The sequence below is a fragment of the Equus quagga genome, chromosome 2 (genome assembly GCF_021613505.1).
Source record: "Equus quagga isolate Etosha38 chromosome 2, UCLA_HA_Equagga_1.0, whole genome shotgun sequence".
NCBI classification, from domain to species: domain Eukaryota; kingdom Metazoa; phylum Chordata; class Mammalia; order Perissodactyla; family Equidae; genus Equus; species Equus quagga.
The window spans coordinates 84,031,761-84,045,951 of NC_060268.1; positions in this window are offsets into that span (position 1 = coordinate 84,031,761).

Genomic DNA, 14,191 nt, shown 5'->3' on the forward strand with positions numbered 1-14,191 from the left:
GAAGATAGTTGCAGAGGTGAGGACTAGAAAGAAGGTCTTGTTAGCATTCCTGGAGCCCTTTGCTTCTGAGGCACAATTGTCTTTGTGCCGTTGGATTCTGTTCCTTATTATCAAAAAGTCCAAACTATTATAGGAATGAAGAGAAGTCCTTTCCCAACTACTTGCGTTTTGTCGATTTAATTCAAAGTAGGGTTCTTATTTTGAGAGAATAATCCTTCACCATGCCATCTGTAATCTTTGTCCTGAAATGACTTTTTTTCTGAGATGTTACTATATTGCTGCCTCAGTGACCCTGTGGACAGAATGTGTCCCCACTGGTAGCACGTAAGAAGAGAGCAGTGTATGTCACAAAGCTTGCATTTATACGGTTCTGCTTTCCTTGTTCTACATATATGGCATGAATCTGGCAGGAGAATCAAATATTTTTGCAAGCAAAGAACACTCAACTCAATCCACCTTTAATCGGAAACTTTGCTCACCAAGAATACATGGGGGTTGGGAGAAAAGAGATTGAAAAGCCAAATCTACCTTGAAGCATTAACAGTGATGTTATTTTTAAAAACCACTTCATTCTCAGTAATAATGTCTATACTAGCACATAAAACCACTCAGATCTTTCCTCCTTTTTAGACAATATGGTCTAGTGGGAAAAATTTTGGATCTAAAGGATACTCTTCTTTAACTTTATGATGTGTTTATTCCACCTTTCTGGATCTCAACTGGAGGATTTGCATAATGGAGGTCATAATTTCCTCCATCAAATCTACAAGATAGTATCAGGACCTATAAATAGCATGTTGCAAAAAAGACAAGCATATACATAAAATGGAAATGGACCCTAACCATCTTACCTATTTGACTCCCAGAGTCTTCCAACAGAGGAATTGGAATGATTTATTTTTTGCTTCCCCAGTCATAGAGGCATAGTTACAGTTGATATACTTTTCCTGTTCTGTTAATTATTAAACAAAATTGTATATAACTTAAAATATAATTTTTCTAGCAATATATTGTGAAAAATAGTGAGAAAAAGTCATCTACAGCATTTCTGTAATGGGCACTGTACTGACGGGAGGTGAAGTTTCCACAGGAAGACGTAATCAAATCAGGAAGATAAACCAAGCAGAAGGGAAAGCACCTTTGACAGAAACATGTGTCTAACTGTATATGAGAAGTTAATTGGGATGTGTTTGGTTGCCACCAGACATGAATTCAGCTGGCTTTAACAGGATACTTATTATAAAAAGTCTGCAGTTGGAGTGGTAGCTCTGAGTTTGGCTTATCCAGAAGTTCAATGGCATCATCAAGAGTTGAAGACTTTCCATTTTTCCGCTCTGCCATTCTCAGTGTGATGATCTTGCCCCCCTGTGCAGCTCCAAGTGTTAGCACTTCACTTAGCAACACTCCAAGCAGGACAGGGGCAGAGAGAGCAAAGACCTTTCTCAGAGGGCTTTGACTTTCCTTGCTTTCATGTCGCTTTGGTCAAGATTTCATCACTGTCCATTCTAAAATCAAGCCCTGCCAAGGAAGCATAATTCATGTGATGGATTTACCCACACAACTGTGGGATCCAGGCTCCCCTGAAGGATATGGTACCCAAATCTGAAGAAAATTGGGGCTTTATAGGCAAAGAATATGGGAGGATGGCTGTAGAGAGGAAACTACGGATAGCCTGTGACATTAGCAAGACTTGAGAAGAAGACATTTACATTTTACAAAATTTTAAAAAGTTCTGATACTCTGGAATACGTAGTTGCCCTAATTCAAGAGGCTAAAATTATTCAAAAATGGCTTTTCTTAGAATTAGATTTTCCTACATCTATGCTATATCAAGGAAATCAAATGAAGTTCCCAGATTTTAACAAAGAGGAAATAAAAATTCTAAATAGTGAAATCCTTCTTTGAATCTACTTAGACTCCTAGGTTTTATAGAACTGCGTTGGATTCAGCTGTAGGGTCTGGTATGGGATTTTTTTATTTGGCTTGGTTGGGTCCTTGCACGGTTCCACTCATTTGGTCTGTTTGTTTGGTTTTATAATCTACAAGTTCACGTCTAAAATATTGTTTTTCTTCATCTAATAAATGAATAAACTTATTTTGAAATTGTATTACATCTTTTTGAAACTTCTAAAAATTTTGAACTACATTTACTGATCTAAGGAGTAATTTGAGGTCTAACTCAAATCAGGAAGTACTCTACTTATGAGAGATTCACCTTAAATATATTTAATAATACTTCATAAGGGAAATGTAAAATTCTACTGGATATAAGCAGTATTTGCTTCCTTTGACTTTCCTCACCTCCACTCGCTTAGCTTACAATCAGATCTTCTCTTACTTGGACAATTCTAGTAGTTTCCTAACTGTGCAATGCACTCGTCATGTTGTTCATTAAGGCAACTTTCTAAAAGACAAATATGACACTCTTCCCTTGTTTGACCCTTCAATGATTCCCTGTTACTTACAAGATCAAGTCCACGATCCTTGGTCTGATTCCTGAGACTCTCGCCAACTTTGCTTCTGACCTTTCTTTACAGCTTCCAAAGTTGCTAACTCAGTAGACTGTCAAAAGGACTTGAAGGTTGCCCTCACCGTAGACCTCAGGCTCGGGGCGCTGTTTGTGGTTCCCCAAACACTCCATGTTCGGTCATGGTTCCATGCATTCGTACGTTCTGATACTGCCATCAGGATTATAGTGTTCTACCTACTCTGCTTAACACGATACTGCTTATTCCTTAAAACGTAAATGCTCTCTCCCAAGTGAACACTTCCAGGAACTCATCTTTCTCCCACCCCCAGCTCCAGGTAGCCTGTACTTTATGCTCTTGTAACATTGTCTTTGTGTTTCCAGCACAGAACTTGGACCTCTACGTCACATGCACATTTACCATAAACTCTAATCCTCACATGAGACGGGGCTGCACTGACTGGCCCTAAGGACATGAGAGAAATAACTGGTCAGTGGGGCCTCAACTGGAAATGCAAAGATAAGAAGAGGTACTTCTTTTCTGCAACATTTTAAAGACATTGCATAAGTAAGCCTGATCAAGACAGATTTAGATTCAAGTTGTCCAGTCTTCATCTATGGGTGTTTTCACTCATGCTATCTCAAAATAATAAATCTATTAAAAGTTATATAAGTTTATGGAGGTTATAAACATTTTAGAGGTTGGATGTTAAAATAAAATTGATAAGTCTTGGGGCTGGCCCCGTGGCCGAGTGGTTAAGTTTGTGCGCTCCGCTGCAGGCGGCCCAGTGTTTCGTTGGTTCGAATCCTGGGCACGGACATGGCACTGCTCATCAGACCACGCTGAGGCAGCGTCCCACATGCCACAACTAGAAGAACCCACAACGAAGAATACACAACTATGTACCGGGGGGCGTTGGCGAGAAAAAGGAAAAAATAAAATCTTTAAAAAAAAAAATTGATAAGTCTTTGTAGGCAAGTCGTGCTATTTTAAAAATTTCCACCGTCCTCCATTCACTGGAGATTGAAGAGTTATCTTAAAGGCAGAAGGCTTTGAAGGTCTAGACAACTGCCTGTAGATTTTCTTTCTGGTCCTTTCTTTGGTTCTTTAACCTGAGTTAAAGTAGAACTATAAAACGTTAAAAACTACATGATAAAACATGTTTATTGTGGTTTAGGGATAATTTAAAGTATCTGTTCCCAACCTTTATATAATTAAAATACTGTGTGACATCTTCCCCTTTTTTCTCTGAGCTTGCTGGTGGCAAGCCCGTTTATAATTGGGGTCTTTCTAACCTGTAGTATAAGGCTTTGCCCTCATAATATGAACTTAATAAATATTTGATAAATGAATAAATAAAATTACAAATGTTAATTTTTTTATTGACATAATATCTCAGCATTGAAGTATACTCAATGCCAAATATTTTGAACACAGATCAGGCTTGCTCTGAACAAAGTAGTCTGGGTTTATTTTTATGGTAAGATGTTTTAAAGGGGCATCAATATAGAGCTTTCCTTAATTACAAAGAAGCCATCTCAAATGTGCGTCTGCAACAGTATCTTTATTTCCATGTCCAAGAAGTGGCAAATTGACACCATTGAATATTTTATTCTCACCCATTTGGCTGAACTTAGATTGAATGTCAGTAAGAAATTCAAGTTCTATTGTTTTAAATTTAAAAAAACCCGCAAACAACTCTTCAACATAGAGAAGCTATTTTTCACTATGTCGATTGCTAGGTCAATGGCCTCAACTTTCCCCTGTGGCTGACATTTTGATCATTTCACCCTTCCTTGGCATCCTCATCAGGGCACAGGCCAACCCGAGGGCCAGCCATCAATTACGTTCCTTTTGGACAGCATCACTGGCACAGCTACTTGTTAATGAAGATGTTGGTGAATGGCAAACGATGAGAATGTAGCTCGAGGTAACCATCTCCTTCAGGATCAGATTGAGATAGACATCTTGGGCTCTCGTTCTCAAATATCAGTGTGCTTATGAGATCCTTTGGAACGTGTTAGGTCTATGCAGGGTCTGGGGAATCTGCGCTCTTACGTGTCCAGGTGCTTCTGATGTGGATAGCCCCTGGACCCCACATAAACACCAGTTGCAGCAGTTTGAGGAGATAATTAAGCAAATAAAGCACTTTTCCTTGGCTGTGCTGCATTTGGGGGATTCTACCTTACACAAATGTTTGGTGAGATAGAGCAGTGATATACATCTTAGAGACGGGATGCTGGGTTCCAGTCGAAGCTTCATTACGTCTCTGTATCTGCTCCCAGGGAAGTTACCTGACTTCTTTTTACCCCAGTTTTTCTCAACTGTTAAGTAGGGATAATAACAATTACCACCTCTCAGGATCTTGAGAGGATTAAATGTGTTGATACCCGTAAAGTGCTTGTTAACAATGTCAGACACGTTGTAGATATCATGTAAGTGTTAGCTCTGAGTGCATTGATTCCAAATCTTCAAAATCAACCTCCTTTCCCTCTGTCCTGAGGTCATGGGAATTTTGTCTGACTGCTTCTTACAGAAAAAAATGCGCATATCTGTTTAGGAGTGTGGGTGTATTTAAAGACACTGATGGCTTTTGCTCTCTTATGGAAATCTTCTCCATTAAAACAGCCAGAGGACTGCGTTATGAATTTATAAATTCACATAAAGTAAAGCCAGGGAGGCTGATCTATCCCAAAGGACATATTACCAGAATCGGGATCCAGATGGAGAATTTATGTGATTTGATGTAAGTTTAAATTTAGAGTTGTTTTACACCAAAGCTTAAGAGAAGAGGAAGGAAAATTTTTGGCCCTGGCTAGTTAAATAAATGTGACGAGTCTTCTCTGTTTCCAAAACTTAACCACTGGATTATTCACAGAATTTGTTTCTGACTTCTCCCCTTAGCTTTTCTCTTTTAGTATTTATTTTAAATATTTAATGTTTATTTTTAAAAGTTTGTTATGAGACAACTCTGTTTTTTAATAGAGAGAAAAGAAGAATTGGAGTAGGAGGAGATCAGAATTGTCAAGGGAAGCCCAGTAGGGAGCATCTATAGAACACAGGTGTCGGGTATCCTGTAGACATCAGTAACCACCCCTCCCCCATCTTTTTCTTTTATTGTTTCTGACCGTCATCTTAAAGAAGAGCAGCCATTCACTTTTCTTCTTTAACCAAATGAGAAAAAGATGCATAGAAGTTCCATACTGGTATCAATGAGACCAGAGTGAATAAGCAGCTCTAAATACAATGAGAAATTTTTACATCAGAGGCTCTACCTAATCTTATTTTGTTATTTCATCTTGCTGTGGCTTAAGAGTTTCATCCAAGAAACACATGCAAGGTTTAAAAATAACATGCTAAATAAATAGCTATACGTGATCTCTTCAAGGAAGTAGAGGAAATATGATCAGGGCCTGGTGACTCTAAATTGACTCATTTAAAAACAGGATTCTTAATTTGGTTGTGAATTTCCTTACCTCCAGTGGTGTGCTGGTTAACGTTTAACAACTGGTTCTTTGGAAATAAAACCCTGATTTGTGGTGCTGACTGATTTCCATCGTACATACTCCCACCATAGCCAATTTTGAGCTACCAGTGTGACACCACTGAATGTGGAGTTGAGAAGAGAGCTCACGTGGGCTCTTGAGAGCCTGTTCAAGCCAGCTCCCACACATCTCTGCTTACATCCCAGAAAAGTTTAGAGTGAGGCCAACAAAAGGGATTGCCCTGAGAACTGACATATAGAAAAAAGGTTTATGGCTTGCTAGGCACAGGCGAAGTACATCACTCAAACAGGCAAGTTGGATCAACCATGCATGTCTGCCCAGCATCAGATAATCCAGCCAACATTCACTGTTGCCCTAGTTAAAAAAACAAAACAACCGAGTGGTCAAGTGTTTAGACAATCTGATAGGTGTCAACCTGGATGTTTCAAAGAAAATACTCTAAAACGGTGACTTTCTAAGGTATGTTCTTCTTTTCCCTTTCTTCTCTAAATTTTTCAGATCATTATCTCACTTGGTTTAAACTTATGTCAGAAGATTCAGCCTATGATTCCCAATTCTTAGGTTCCCTATGCTTTGGAGGAATCCATGCTGTAAGTATTTTCCCTGATGTCCTATCATCCTGACTGCAGTAAAAGGATGAAGTGATGTCATGCCTGTCTCCAAGGGATGAAGTGAAGTCCAGAGCACGGTGTCATCAAGCCACTCTCAGGATCTGTGTATATACAGATTCGAGCACGCAGAAATGGAAGAGCTCTATATGTTTGAAGTGTTAACAAGGAAAATTAGGGTAACTGAGAGTGTAGCAGGTGGTCCTGATAGGGGAGAAGGGATGCAGTGCTGTGGACCAGGAAGGCTGCCCTGAGCATGTGATATATGCACTGAGATCTGAAAGGCAACTGGGGTGATGCACTTAAAGAGTTGGGGATGAGATGGGGTATCAGGTTGGGCATAAGGGACAGTTCATGCCGAGCCCCAGGGTTGGAAAGAACATGGTGCATTTAAGTTGCTGAAGGAAGTCCAGTCTGGAGTCCGGGAGCAGGGGGGAGCTTCCTGTAGGATGAGATAGGGGTGGGTATTCAAGAGGCTACACCCAGGATCTGAGATTTTTTCTTGGGTCTTTGGATGGGGAATGGGGAGCCGTAGGATGAATGGTTAGAGGAGGTCTAGCCCCAGGGGAGAGAGGTATTCACTGGGCATTTTGGGAGGGATTTCATGAAATTTGGAGGGCAAGCAGTGCTGCGTTGGGGCCTGAGCGACCTGGAGCCGAGGAAAGGAGACTCTCTCCATTCCCGGGCAGTTTACAGAATCACTGAGTCACACAGACATGTCTAAGGAACTGATGCATCTCAAGCGTTTGACGGGTTTGGGAAGCACAGGAGAGGAAGCCCGGAGAAATAGCAGCCTTGCTTTCTAAGGGCAGGGGTGTTGGCTCCAAGGTGGGGTGGGGAGTGGTTTTTAGGCAGCAGGCTGCCATGCTTGGTTGGGGACTTTGTGTACCTGGCAAAGGGGCCCAACACAGGGGCAGTGAGAGCCCTGATCCAGCCCTCTTTCAGAGCACCAAGTCTGTCCAGCATAAAGAGCTGTTCAGGGGTTGTGTCTCCTGGACATGTTCACTAAGGCTTTAGGCCAGTGAGGCCCTCCCAGGAATAATTTGGGGAGAGGGGTATTTGGGGGTGCACTGAGGAGAAATTCCTGACAATCTATGTCAGCTAGGAGGGGTTTTGAATTTGAAAAAATTAATTAATATTGCTTTATTTGCGTGTATAGGTTGGTGGGGCAGAAATTACTAATTATATAAGCTATATATATATATATATATATATATATATATATATAGCTCCACACATGTACATGAGTATGTGTGCACTTGTATGCACATATATGCATATTTTTTTATATTTTTTTTGGTGAGGAAGATTGGCCCTGAGCTAACATCTGTTGCCAATCTTCCTCTCTTTTTCTTTTTCTCCACAAAGCACCAGTACATAGTTGTATACCCTAGTTGTAAGCCAGTCTAGTTCTTCCATGTGAGACCCCACCACAGCATGGCCTGATGAGCAGTGCTAGGTCCGCACCCAGGATCAAACCTGTGAACCTGGGCCGCTGAAGCAGAGTGCGTGAATTTAACCACTTGGCCATGGGGCCAGCCCCTGCATATTTAAATAGTGATAACATTTCTTAAATTTATTCACGTCTTGTCTTTTCCCTCTTCCCTAGTGACTGATTTCCCGCTTACCTCCCCGTAACCACCACCACCTATCTTGTCTAGTATTTGGTTGCCGCAGGTAGGATTAAAATTATTCTAATGGGACTGCAAAAAGAAAGAGGAATATGACACTCAGTTTTTAACATCATGCATAGGATTTTGTTGCGTCTACAGCAAGTTAGTCTTTGTTGAAAAAAATTCTTTTAATTCCTTTGAATTCTTGTTAACCTATTCAGAGTCAAGCTTAGAAGGTATCTATTTCTTCCAGAGGCAGACCCCCAATTCTGTCAAAAAGGCTGAGCCATGAGGCTTAGCATTCCTCAAGAAGAGATGTCTTTGCAAGTCAGAAAGAGGAAGAGGACATTTCCCCTTTAACTCAGGTAGAATGTGGGAGGGAGGAGGGAGACAGAGGAGATGTGTGAAGATTAGGCTTGATTGCGAGTGAAAGGAAATCTAAACAGTGGTTGAAACAAGATAGACATGTGTTTCTCTCTTGTGTGGTTGCCTGGAGAAGGGCAATTCAAGGATAGGATGGCAGTCCTCAGTATAAGGGATGCAGGTTCCACCTTTCTTTTTACTCTATCATGATCCCCATTCCAAGGCTGCCTCATGGTCCAAGATAGCTGCTCTAGATCTATCCACCTCCTCTGCATCCCAGCCAGTAAAGACAAAAAGGGATAAAGAAGACCACAGTCTAACTTTAAGGATACTTTCTCAAATTTAACCACTTACCTATAGCCAGAACTTGGTTATTTGACCACCTAGATGCAAGGAAAGGTGGGAAATTTCATTGTTATACAAGGAAGTCATGTGCAGAGCTAAACTTCTGGTGAAGTAACAGTGGGGGGAAAGAGTAGGGTGAACAGATTTAGATGTGTGTTAGAAATGGCCAGATATGTTTAGAAGAGTCAAGGGCTAGGGGCCTTGACCACTTCCATGGCATAGTCTGGAAAACCTCATCCCTCTTAGAAGGGCCCTCTGAGTGCTGGAGCCACATGATGGCATCTGGGTTTGATAGCTATACCTGGGACTGCACTAATTCCGTGCTCAGCATGAGGTCTGTTGGGTCTCAGAATTCTCACAACCCTCCATGAGGAGATGTGGATGTCTTGGGTTGGGCTGTGAGCTGTGAGCAAGCAGAAGTCTAGAGTTAGGATACAGATGCAGTGGTGCACAGACCCTTTGAGACTAGAGGCCTGACATATGAATAGGTGAGAGGACATCCTGCCTGACCAGGCACGGGGCCAGACCGGCCAGTCCTCATCAGACTCTGCATGTATCCGGAGTCCCTGTGTGATCTGATCGCCCATCTTCCTCCTGCTCTAAAGAGAGCCTCCTCATACAGACACCATCTCAGAGAGGAGCAGGGAGGAGGGGAAACCCAAGAGAAAGAGTATTTATCTGAGAGAAGCTTAGTTCCCAGAGAGTAATGACTTCAATTGGAATTGGCTCTCACTCTGAACATTGACAAGGTAACTTTTCTTTTCCTAGACCCAGTGGGCTGGGGGTGGGTGTGTGGAGGGAGGAGAGTGTGGGAGGGAAGAAAGAGTCTTGAGAAGGCTTGATGAGTTATGACAAATAAAAAGCCAATTTTTTCATTAAACATCTGAGCATAGTGTGAATGAATTTGCTATCCTGTGTATGTACATAAAACCAACTTGTCATGCCAAATCATTTACTTTTGAGTTTGCCCCCATAAGAGAGCAACATGAACAAAAATTGAGATTAAAATTTCAGTCATGTGTCCCTAAATGACAGGCTTACTTTCTGAGAAATGCATAGTTAGGCAATTTCATTGTTGTGCAAACCTCATAGAGTGTACTTCCACAAACCTAGATAGTTTAAAGCCTACAACACACCTAGTCTGTGTAGTACGAATCTTATGGGACCACCATTGTATATGAGGTCCATCTTTGAATGAAACGCTGTTATGCAGTGAATGATGGTATTTGATACTTTAGATTTATCACAGAAACATGGAATATAGCTGTCTATCAGCCTGAAGACTTGACCATTTATACAAAAGATCTTATTGGCAAGTATAACTCTTAAAATTGAAACTAGGAGAGAGAAAGTTGAGTGGTCAAGAGAATTAACCTCCCACAAATCAGGTGCTTTCCAGTTATTCAGGCATACCACATTTAAGCAGACACTCCAGACCCTCTTATGAAGTACTGGATAAAAATGTGGGTATGGGACAGTACATTTCAGTTCCACGAACATCCATTTTCATGAACCAGAGTATTCAAGTGCACTTTTGATATGGTGATTTCTGAAGTCACCAAAACAACTTGTTTTAGTTCCTTTTCAGTGTTAAACCCAGACTCGCTGACTCCAGACAGAGAGCAATTATCTGGGGATATTGTATCAGTATTGCCTGCAATTTAGATAAAACCAGGGTGCACATGGCATGCACATGAGCCCACACACATGCACACACACGCAACCCATGAAGTTCTATTTTAACGCATGCACACCCCCCAAAATCAGTCGAACAATTTGCTTAAGTTTTTCACCAGAACAAAGTGATAGTCTTCTCTCTTAGAATAGTATGGCTAAAAAATAGTTTGTTGATTTAGCAAAAAGTTGGGACCACTTTCCAGAGGACCAATGGAGTTCAGTCTGACTAGCTGACACCTCTGTAAAGCTTAAATATTTAAATTGATTGTCACCAAACTACTGATTCCCCATATTGGGAAATGTAAAGGGAAGACTGCTTTTCTCTGCTTTGTTCCTTTTGATTTAAAAAGTTACAAGGAAAAAGATATTATCTTTAATTAGATAGGATTTCTATGCATTGCCATTCTTCTATTCTGGCCCCACTAACCCAGCCTGTTGTCTTGCATAGCCTGGTGTTGACACAGAATGGCAGCCTGAACCTTAAACTGTTGTAAACACCTATAAAATGTGGCCTTCCCCACATGGTCAGTGCTGAGGCCTTGACAGCATGACACCTGTCATCTGATAAGCTAGGGTCAGGAGTCACTCAATTTCTTTGCTTTTTCTTTGGATGGCAAAGAGCCAAAAGCTTTTAATGTTTTTAATAAGTAAATTACCCAAACATGCACAGTCCTGTTGCACATATTAACCCACCGGAGGCCCAAGTGAACCCGGGAGGGCCCCTTGAAAGGTCAGGGGCTGTTCATCGGTGTGTTGTAACTGCGAAACCAAGTTTTGGTGAGAATCATTGAGGTATCTGAGATTGATTTTGGAAAGCTGGCATTGCGTGGTAGTGGGGGTATCCTTTTTAGCAAGGAATCAGAGAGCATGGCTTTTAAGTGAATGGTTGGATGTCTTTTCAGTGTTGACAATGTCTGTACTCTAGGAGAAAGAGATATCAGTGGGACTTTGATGAAGCAAGAACATTTTTCTCACAGCAAAATGAATTTTAGTGTTAGAATTAGTATTTCAGTTCATCCTCTCATGCATTTATCAAGTCCATTTTATAACGTCTCAGAGATTGAGGAACTAGATTTTCTCCGAGCCACTATTTGGGATTCAGTGAACATGAGACCAGGTGGCTAGGCAAAAGGACAATAAATTATAACAAGAGTTCCCCCCATAGTCACCATGTGGAAGATGGCTTATTCAATGAGTCATAAACTCATGAACAGAAATGCCTGGGTAATGGAAAATTTTAATTGATACTGATAAATCTTTATTCTCTTCCAGCTATCTTTTATATAACTGAGGATGGAATGGGGATATAAAACAAATATTTCAATACTTTAGATGAAGTAGTGTTGGTAAGCAACGGATGGGGGACCTCTTGGATGTGAGAGATTTTCCTCTACTCTCCTCCTCTGGTCTCTCCTTGTGTTTGAATTAATGCTCCAGAGCCGGTGGGGAAGCACAGGCCAGGGCATTTTTAGGGCTCTTGGGAATAGCTGTCTATTTACAATCTTAAAATTATGCACGTATGTAGGCCCCTTAAAGCACGTAATCCTATAAGATTTCAGAGCAAGTCTTTCTACTTTTCATAGTATTTCCGTCATTGATCTAATCATACTCTTAATTCTAAACTTGGTGTTGCAGGTAGTCATAATGTCAGAAAGGACTCAGTTCAGTTCATGCCACCCAAAAGCCAGATTCTTCCTCCCAGTCACAGATTCATATGCAATAATTTGTAATTTGTGGATACTTCTAGGTTGACCCTTGCTGAGATTTTTCAAAAAAAAAGAAAAATAGTAATGAGGCAAAAAATAAATAAATAAAAAAGAAGAAGAAAAACTTCCAGTGTTAACCAATACAAGCAAGCCTGTGCTCTCTCTACAGGAGGGAGGCAAGTTGTTTCAAACAAACTGGATATTTGGCAGTTTTTTTTCATCCACATTATTTGATTCTCTTCTGGGCCAAAAAAATTTGTAACCAAGAATAGGCAAAAACAAAGTTGATTTTTAATCTATCCAGCCCTGAGGGTTGTCTCATCACGCAGAGGAGATGTGAATTTTTATCCTTTGTCTAATCTTTAACATTCTGCCTTAACATCGGGGAGTGGCGATGGCTTAATTTCTAGCACTGATTCCCTCTTGAGACTGTGGTTTCCTTCTTTATTTACAAAATCCTCTCCCATCCTATCCCTAACTCCAACCAATCTAGTTTCTCTGACTTCACAGCCACTCTCCACTTGACATACACGTGAGCCTGACAATAACTCCTTGAATATATGTTATAGAAGATGAGTACAGTGTTCATATTATTTTACATCATATTCTGGTTTCTGTACCGCCAAATTATGGTTTGACATAATTCAGAGATTCTTTTCTTTTTTCTTGCTTATTCTTTAGGAGTGTACTTTAAAAAATTTTTCTAGCTCTATTGAGATATTATTGACATATACTATATATAAGTTTAAGGCATACAAGGCGATGATTTGATACATGTATATTCTGAAATTATTATCGTAATAAGGTTAGCTAAAACCTCCATCCTCTCACATAATTACCTTTTTTGTATATGTTGTGATAATGTTTAAGATCTACTCTCTGAAGCACTTTCAAGTATATAATACAGTGTTGTTAATAATAGTCATCATGCTTACTTTAGATCGCCAGAACTTATTCATCTTATAGCTGGAGGTTTGTGCCCCTTGACCAACATCCCCCTCTCTCCAGCCCATGGCAATCACCATTCTACAGAGATTCATTTCCACAAATAATTTAACTAACTAAAGGTTTAGACCCTTAGAAATTGGATATAATCACGAGATGGGGCGACAAACCTGGAATTTGACCTGGGGTTTCCTATTCTATGTGAACTTCCAAAAGTGATCTTGCACAAATCATACTGAAAAGATATCTTTTTAAATCTTTCTTTTCTCAGACTTACTCATCAAATATATTTTCCCCGTAGGAAATATCCAGTATCACCTAAGTGGATAATTAATATTCAAGGTGCTAAGACCATGTCCACATGATGAAAAGTGTTTTGGAAAGGAATAAATGAGTGCATTACTAATGAAAGATTTTTTTCCTTTACAAAAAGTCACTGAATTATGCTATCCAGACAGCCCATTGTCCGATAATACATTGATAAATGGAGGAATAGGCAATTACATTAAGAATGTCAGAACATCATTTGCAATTCTCAAAGTCAGTGTTCAGAATCAACAAGCTATGAACTTTCTCTCAAATTTAGGGGTAAGAACCCATGCACTGAGCAGCGGTGATGTGCTCAATTGGAGACATACTCTTTGCTCTCAAGAGCCTTTCATCCAGGGAAGTATTTTTCAAACTAGACTGGCTGAGACCCACAGTAAGAAATATATTTTACACTGCAACACAGATGCAAATGGGTGTGTATAACTGAAACAAAAGTTTCAGATGTAGGATTTACTTTACTACCTGCAATGTACACTGATATTTTCTATTGTGTTCTATTTCACTTTGAAAAATAAATGCTAGTTGCAAACCACAAAGTTCACATCCTGAATAGGAGGCTGGCAACCACAGTTTGCAGAAGAGTGATTTAGTAGTTTCAGTTACGCTACATTTTTGATGAATGTAGCAAAT